The 9,162-nt window shown below is 43.3% G+C and overlaps 1 pseudogene; it reads right to left on the reverse strand.

Moving 5' to 3' along the window:
• Positions 1–399: 399 nt before the first annotated feature.
• Positions 400–8,796, reverse strand: LOC133259687 (glucosamine-6-phosphate isomerase 1-like; annotated as a pseudogene).
• Positions 8,797–9,162: the final 366 nt, after the last annotated feature.

The raw sequence follows: 9,162 nt of genomic DNA on the forward strand, positions 1-9,162 counted from the left end.
TTTTAGCCAACTTGCAGCAGAGACCCAAATGAAGTAAGGGAGTAAGGGGTACTCCATTATGTAATCAATATCTCGTATTTTAGCCAACTTGCATCATAATATTATAGATTAAATAGTGTCTAATTCTTAACTTTGCAAACATTAGACTCACTAAATTTATTGCAAATGCCAGTATCTAAAACAAATTCAACAAAGAAATAAATCTAAAACCTTTTAAATCTTTATTTTTTCCTTGAAAGTACTAGATTTAATAGAAAATATCACACTGTAAAATAAGTCCATTGATTCATTAGGTTAAAACAGAATGACAGGACTTCCCTGGTGGTCCAGTGGTTAAGAATCCATCTGCCAATGAGGGGACATGGGTTCGATTCTTGGTTGAAGAAGATTCCACATACTGCAGGGCAACTAAGCCCATGCGCCACAACTACTGAGCCTGTGCTCCCGAGCCTGAGAGCTGCAACCACTGAAGCCTGAATGCCCTAAAGCCTGTGCTCCACAACAGAAGCCACTGCAATTAGAAGCCCCCACAGTGAGAAGCCTGCACACTGCAACTAGAGAGCAGCCCCCGCTTGACTCAACTAGAGAAAGCCCACATGCAGCAACGAAGACCCAGTGCAGCCAAAAATAAATATATCTATAATAATAAACTTTAAAAATGAAACAAAAACAAAAAAACAGAAGGATAGCACAATCACGTATAAAAGCTAAAAAGGAAACGCTGGTACCAAACACAGCAGTTAAAGCCTGAGCCAGGCTCTGAAAGACCTTTCCAGAAATAGAGGCAGGAGCGACTTCAAACAGACACAAACACTGGGAGGAGGAGAAGGCAGCATCTAGACCATCAAGGCATAAGAGGGAATGGAAGGCAGAGCGATAGACTCATCCTGTGAACAAGGAGTGAAGGGTAACGGGGCAAAAGTGTACTTCCTGATGTTCTGGGAACATCAGACCACACCACACAGACCCAGGAGGTTAGAAGGGCAGAACATTTTAAGTGGAGAAAGGATATTAGACGACTGTAGAAGCACTTGATATATTTCTTGGCGGTCAACTCTTAGGGACACAGAAAACACGTATCTCTGGTATTGTTTCTAAACTCATAATTGAGCTATTTCCCCTGACCCCATACCCCTGGCTCAACATAACATTGAATCTTGGTTGTGTCTGTTGCCCCCATGAACTTCCTACATATGAATGAGTGTATATAAGAGAGGCACCATAGTGAGACCTTGGAACAAAACACAGGATCTCTGCCTTTCTCCTGGTGCTGGAGCGTCCCTGAGAGATAGGAGTCTGATGAGGCTGGGCCACTTGAGGCACTGAGTTCATAGGCAAAAGCCTTCTCTTTAGCCCCACCCACCCAAATCCTCTCTCAAGGAGGCCTCTGAGTTCATGAAAAGGCCAACTGAGAGAGCAGAAAAAAACAGCTGGGCAAAGTTTTCCTAGCTGGGGAAAAACAGTGAGGGAGAGTTTTCGTCCCATGGCACATGTTACTGACTAAAGGGACTGCTGCCTTACACTGATTTTAGACATTGAGTTTGTTCCTTGATCCGGAACAATGATTCTAAAACAAGGGGCAGGAAGACAGGCTTTTAAGACTTTCCAAAGAGGTTTTGTCCAATACACATAAGCCCCAAGCTCCCTCTCAATTGAGAATCAGTGCATGTAATGATAGACATTCCTGACGGGAGTATATTGTACACATGAACAGTGTTAGAAGCACAATAAAAAGTTAAAAACCCCGAATCTGTGGGGCAAACATCAAAATTATGTAGTGATTTTTTTTCTGATTAAATTATAAATTAGCTGAATTCCATGACTAGACTCCACACTGCACCACCAAGAACAAGTTCACCCATTTAGCTAGTAACCATACTAGATTAAAGAAAAACAATTCTGTCCTCCTAAAGACAATCTTCAGAGAGACCCACCTGTTCCAGTGAGGTCCTTGAGACTACAAGTAGCATCAGCTAATCAGTGTATGGCTTCTTAAAAGGCTGGCTTTTCTCTGTTTCTTTCTCTTTGATATTGCACAGGGGGTCCACCAACTTGTTATGAACAAGCTTTAAATCTCTGAAATACTTGACAATCTTCACTTTCATCTCCAGGGTGGCATCCTCATCACACATAAGTACCATGTGGGGATGCTGTGGGAAGACAAACATGGTCCACAGATGGTTCACTCCCTCCTCAATGGCCTTGTGCAGAGCAAACACCTTGTGAACCCTGTGATGAGGATCACCACCTCTCTAGCACCCATGACAGTCAGTGCCCACGCCCACTGTCAGGGCCATGGTGGGCACCTTGGTGAGATTACCACTGAAGAACCTAGCACTGGCCAGGATGGTGTCCATGGCCAGCATCTTCACATGGGTCCTGGACAACAGACTGGAGCCTGACTTGTAAAAGGCAATGTGTTCATCAAGGCCCATCCCTCCAACAAACAGCTCAATCCCTACCTGCAGCCTTGATTGTCTCTTCAAAGGCATCACACTCAGCCTGTAGGCCAACTGCATTCCCATCCAGAATTTGGGTGTTTTCTGGGAGGATGTCAATGTGTTTGAGGAAGGTGTCTCACATGAAGGAGTGGTAACTCTCCCAGTGGTCTCAAGGAAGGCCCACATACTCATCCATGTTGAAAGTCTTCAATATTGGAAGGACAGGTCTTCATTCTTATAGTACTCAATCAGCTTCTTGTAGCAGCCAAGTGGGGGTGCTCTCAGAGGGGAGCCCCAGAGTGAAGTACTTGTCTGGTCTTGCACTAAACTGGTGATGCAGTTCCTGATATATTTGGCTGAGTACTCACTGGCCTGAGAATAGTGGTCCAGAATGTTGTGCTTCATCTTGTCGAGGACACCTCCTACAGTGGCTGCAGTGACTGTGCTAATCTTTCCTTGTTTGACGATAACATAAATAATTCACTGGCTGCCTGCTCTGGAGCTCACACACCACAAGTAAAGAATCCGTGCGTCACAGTGAACAGATCCTGAATGACACAATGAAAACCCTATGTGCCGCTACTAAGACTCAAAGCAGTCAAACAAATGAATACTAAAAAAATAATAATAATCCTTTGGAACACAAGCATTAATACTGTCAGAGAGGTAAAACTTAGACATTGCAAAAAGGATATAGTCTTCCCTCATGGCTCAATAGGTACAGAATCTGCCCGCAATGCAGGAGACCCGGGTTTGATTCCTGGGCTGGGAAGATCCCCTGGAGAAGGAAATGGCAACCCACTCCAGTGTTCTTGCTTGGACAATACTATGGACTGAGGAGACTGGCAGATTACAGTCCATGGGATCACAAGAGTCGGACACGACTTAGCAACTAAACCACCACCACCAAAAAGGATATATGAAGTTACATATATGATCCATTTTTATTAATACTTTAAAAATACATAATAAATTCACTGAAAAAAAGTCTAGGAAGATTCACATCAAGAGGTCACTGAAGCACAGTCATTATGGAAAACAATATGGAGGTTCCTTAAAAAACTAAAAAGAGAGTTGCCATGTGATTCAGCAATCCCACTCCTGGGCATATATCTGGAAAAGATGAAAACTCTAATTCAAAAGGAGCAAATACTGTTGCAAAAGTCCAAAAGACTTGCTTGATGCAGAGTTGCCACAAACTTTCAATTTGTTAAAAAAAAAAAAAAGCAATTATCTGTAAAAATCAATAAAGCAAAGCACAGTATGATGAAGATTGTGGTGGTAGTTATACAATCATACATAATTACTAAAATTCATCAAACTGTACACTTAAGATGGGTATATTTTATTCTATGTAAATTATACCTCAATGAAGCTGGGAAAAATTCATCATAGTACAAAACAAGATTTATACAATTTCCTCATGTGAAAAAACAATGTTTTTTAAATTTGAAAAGGTGACCTCTGGTTGGTGGGAATATAGTTTTTATTTTTTTGCTTATATATAATCTGTTTTCTACAATGAATGTTATTTTCCATAATTATTTCCTGAAGTGATGGTGACCTAACTGAGGTGAGTAAGCAATTAAGTTCCACTTGGTTTGGTGAGACAGTGCCAGAGCAGATGTTTGAATCCAGATCTCTGTATTTCTGATCATTAGATTGGTACCTTCTGAGCTTCCTGGGTAAGAATAATAGCCTGGGATGCTTAACAAAGCTGTTTGTGTACTACACTTTAAATCTGCATAGTTAATAAACCTGCAAAGGTGATTCATGGGAAAATGTGATGGAACCACTGACACAGGTAGAATCTGAAACCTCAGGAACATTTTCTTCAACATATTAAGGATCTATCATCAATACCAAATAATCCCACGTGTGTTATTAGTTATCCCACCTGGAATCTATTACGATGAATCCTTCCTGGAAAGTCATCTTCTTTATGAAGCCATCACTGACTAGGACTCCATACCTGCTCAGTTGGGTAACCCTTGGTGGTTTCTTTTCTATCTCCACTACTAGGACATTAAAACACAGAGCTCTTCTTGCCCAGGTAAAAGTTTACTTAATTCAGGATTGGCACTGATACTAGGGCTGGATAATTCTTTATTGTGAGCCTGCCCAGTACAGTGTAGGATGTTTAGCAGCATCTTTGGGTCCTGTCTGCTAGCTACCTACTGGGCACCACCTCTCATACCCAGTTGTGACAAACCAAAATGCAAAAATGTCATTGCCAATGTCCCTGAAGGTGGTAAAATTTACCAAGTTAAAAATGACTAACTTGTCTCTCATCAGGCTAAACATCCTCTAATCAGTCCTCCACATAGCTTCCAGATTTCTAAAACTTGCTATTCAAAGCACAGTCCTTGGCCTAGCAGCACTGGTGTTAGGTAAGAGCTTGTTAAAAAAGCAAAATCTCAGACCCAACACCAGACTGCATTTTTTTTTTAATTTTTATTTTTAAACTTTACATAATTGTATTAGTTTTGCCAAGTATCAAAATGAATCCGCCACAGGTATACATGTGTCCTGGTGATTTCTATGCTCTTAAAATTTGAGAAACACTGCCAGAAACGTCTCTGACTTGCTTGAGGTTAAATATCACTTGAAACAGAGATTAACAAAATTCCTAAGTTCTTCTCCTGAAGATTTCATTCCTTGGGTCAAGGGTGGGGCCTAGGAGTCAAGTGTCTCAGGTAATCCTTACCTTTGGGCAATTTAGGGAACTGCTGCTCTAAAATACACATCAGATTTTGTCTTTATCCACATAAAATTAAAAAACCACTTTGGGACTTTCCGGGTGGTCCAGAGGCTAAGATTACGTGCTCCCAAAGCAGGGGGCCTATGTTAATCCCTAGTCAGGGATATAGATCCTACATGCCGCACCTAAGTGTTCTCATGCTGGGTCCCGCATATCACAACAAAGATGGAAGAGCCCATGAGCCCCAACTAAGACTACCCACCCACCCCAGCCCCACCCCCGCCTTGTGTGCAAGCTCAGTCATGTCTGGCTCTTTGCAACACCATGGACTGCAGCTCACCAGGCTCCTCTGTCCATGGAATTTTCCTGGCAAGGATACTGGAGAGGGTTGCCATTTTCTTCTCCAGAGGATCTTCCCAACCCAGGGACTGAACCTGCATCTCCTGCACTGGCAGGTGGATTCTTTTCCATGCACTTGGGAAGCCCTGCAGCCAAGACCCAGCACAGTCTAAATTAAATAAATATTAGAAACAAAACACTTCAGTGGCGCCCCCTTGACCTATATACCAGTGATTCTCACCTTAGGTACTCACCTGTTGTTGCTGTTCAGTTGCTAAGTCATGTCCGACTCTTGGCAACCCCATGGATTGCAGTATGCCAGGCTTCCCTGTCCTTCACCATCTCCTGGGGCTTGCTCAAACTCATGTCCATTGAGTCGGTGATGCCATCCAACCAACAAATCCTGTCACCCCCTTCTCCTCTTGCCCTTAATCTTTCCCAGCATTAGGATCTTTTCTGCTGAGTTGGCTCTTCACATCAGGTGGCCAGTGTATTGGAACTTCAGTTTCAGTATCAAACCTTCCAATGAATATTCAGGATTGATTTCCTTTAGGATTGACTCGTTTGATTTCCTTGTAGTCCAAAGGACTCTCAAGAGTCTTCTCCAGCTCCACAGTTTGAAAGGATCGATTCTTTGGTGCTCAGCCTTCTTTATGGTCCAACTGTCACATCTGTACATGACTACTGGAAAATCCATAGCTTTGACTATATAGACCTTTGTGGGCAAAGTGGTGTCTCTGCTTTTTAATATGCTGTCTAGGTTTGTCATAGCTTTTCTTCCAAGGTGTCTTTCTGCAGCGTCTTATGGCTGCAGTCACAGATGGCAGTGATTTTGGACTCACCTAGGTTGGTCATAATTTTTCTTCCAAGGAGTAAGCATCTTTTAATTTCATGGCTGCAATCACCATCTGCAGTGATTTTGGAGCCCCCCAAAAATAAAGTCTGACACTGTTTCCACTGTTTCCCCATCTATTTCCCATGAAGTGATGGGACCAGATGCCATGATCTTCGTTTTCTGAATACTGAGCTTTAAGCCAACTTTTTCACTCTCCTCTTTCACTCTCATCAAGAGGCTTTTTAGTTCCTCTTCACTTTCTGCCATAAGGGTGGTGTCATCTGCGTATCTGAGGTTATTGATATTTCTCCCGGCAATCTTGATTCCAGCTTGTGCTTCTTCCAGCACAGCATTTCGCATGATGTCTTCTGCATAGAAGTTAAATAAGCAGGGTGACAACATACAGCCTTGACGTATTTCTTTTCCTATTTGGAACCAGTCAATTGTTCCATGTCCAGTTCTAACTGTTGCTTCCTGACCTGCATATAGGCTTCTCAAGAGGCAGGTCAGGTGGTCTGGTATTCCCATCTCTTTCAGAATTTCCCACAGTTTATTGTGATCCACACAGTCAAAGGCTTTGGCATAGTCAATAAAGCAGAAATAGACATTTTTCTGGGACTTTCTTGCTTTTTCCATGATCCAGCGGATATAGGCAATTTGATCTCTGGTTCCTCTGCCTTTCCTAAAACCAGCTTGAACATCTGGAAGTTCACGGTTCACATATTGCTGAAGCCTGGCTTGGAGAATTTTGAGCATTACTTTACTAGCGTGTAAGATGAGTCCAATTGTGTGGTAGTTTGAGCATTCTTTGGCATTGCCTCTCTTTGGGATTGGAATGAAAACTGACCTTTTCTAGTCCTGTGGCCACTGCTGAGTTTTCCAAATTTGCTGGCATATTGAGTGCAGTACTTTCACAGCATCATCTTTCAGGATTTGAAAGAGCTCCACTGGAATTCCATCACCTCCACTAGCTTTGTTCGTAGTCATGCTTTCTAAGGCCCACTTGACTTCACATTCCAGGATGTCTGGCTCTAGGTGAGTGATCATACCATCGTGATTAATTACTTTGCCAACAAAGGTCTGTCTAGTCCAGGCTATGGTTTTTCCAGTAGTCACGTATGGATGCGAGAGTTGGACTGTGAAGAAAGCTGAGTACCGAAGAATTGATGCTTTTGAACTGTGGTGTTGGAGAAGACTCTTGAGAGTCCCTTGGACTGCAAGGAGATCCCACCAGTCCACTTTAAAGGAGATCAGCCCTGGGTGTTCTTTGGAAGGAATGATGCTAAAGCTGAAACTCCAGTACTTTGGCCACCTCATGAGAAGAGATGACTCATTGGAAAAGACTCTGATGCTGGGAGGGATTGGGGGCAGGAGGAGAAGGGGACGACAGACAATGAGATGGCTGGATGGCATCACAGACTCGATGGACGTGAGTTTCAGTGAACTCCAGGAGATGGTGATGGACAGGGAGGCCTGGCGTGCTGCAATTCATGGGGTTGCAGAGTCGGAAACGACTGAGAGACTGAACTGACTGAACTGAGGGAGTATTTAAAAATCTTAAAGCTAGGTTGTTCCCCAAACCAATTAAATCAGAAACCTCTGGGTGGAGAAGCCCATTCACTGATGTGTTTTTTAAAACTCCCCAGCTGCAGCCAATGTTGAGAACCATTGGAAATGACCAGGCCTGAGCTCCCTAACCTGGCTTAGAGCCCAACTAACAAAGGCCCCTTTCTAGCCCTCTTTGCACTGCACTTTTGAGTATGTACACTTTCTTTCAACCTCGCTGAAGTATCTGCAATTCCTAAACCTACAGTACTTCCATCTCTCTGGGACTTTCTACTGGTTGTGCTGTCTTCTACTGCCCTGGCAGTAGTCATCCCTAAGGACTAAATTACCATTTGGCCCCTGCTTTAGAGTGATTTTGGTCTTCCCTGTAGCTCAAATGGTAAAGAATCTGCCTGCAGTGCAGGAGACCCAGGTTTGATCCCTGGGTTGGGAAGATCCTCTGGAGAAGGGAATGGCAATCCACTCTAGTATTCCTGTCTGGAGAATCCCATGGACAGAGGCGCCTGGTGGGCTACAGTCCATGGGATCTCAAAGAGTCAAACACGACTGAGCAACTTACACTACTACTTAGAGTGATTTTACATTCCCTTACACACCTGTTTAGGCAGAGTGAATCATCTGCTCTGTGCTAACACCATACCTCTCTGTGTAGTACTGTACTGCTATACTTACACCATTATATTAATGGACTACAAATATACCTTGAAGACAGGAACTATGCCTGGATCACTTTTACATCCCTCAGTTCAGTTCAGTTGCTCAGTCGTGTCTCTTTGCGACCCCATGAATCACAGCACGCCAGGCCTCCCTGTCCATCACCAACTCCCAGAGTTCACTGAAACTCATGTCCATCTAGTCGGTGATGCCATCCAGCCATCTCATCCTCTGTCATCCCCTTCTCCTCTTGCCCCCAATTCTCCCAGCATCAGAGTCTTTTCCAATGAGTCAACTCTTCGCATGAGGTGGCCCAAGTACTGGAGTTTCAGCTTCAGCATCAGTCCTTCCAATGAACACTCAGGACTGATTTCCTTTAGAATGGACTGGTTGGATCTCCTCGCAGTCCAAGGGACTCTCAAGGGTCTTCTCCAACACATACCTAGCACATAGCAAAGGGCCAGGCATAGAGTAAACAGCCAATTAGGTTTGTTGACTTGGTGAAAGTAGTGTAAGTAACAAAATAAAAACAAGCAGGAATATTACCATCTTTAAAAAACTTTTTTTTTTTTAAACTTAAACAATCTAACCACATAATTAGAGGGAACTCCTTGGGGGTCCAGTGG

The sequence above is a fragment of the Bos javanicus genome, chromosome 13 (genome assembly GCF_032452875.1).
Source record: "Bos javanicus breed banteng chromosome 13, ARS-OSU_banteng_1.0, whole genome shotgun sequence".
NCBI classification, from domain to species: Eukaryota; Metazoa; Chordata; class Mammalia; order Artiodactyla; family Bovidae; genus Bos; species Bos javanicus.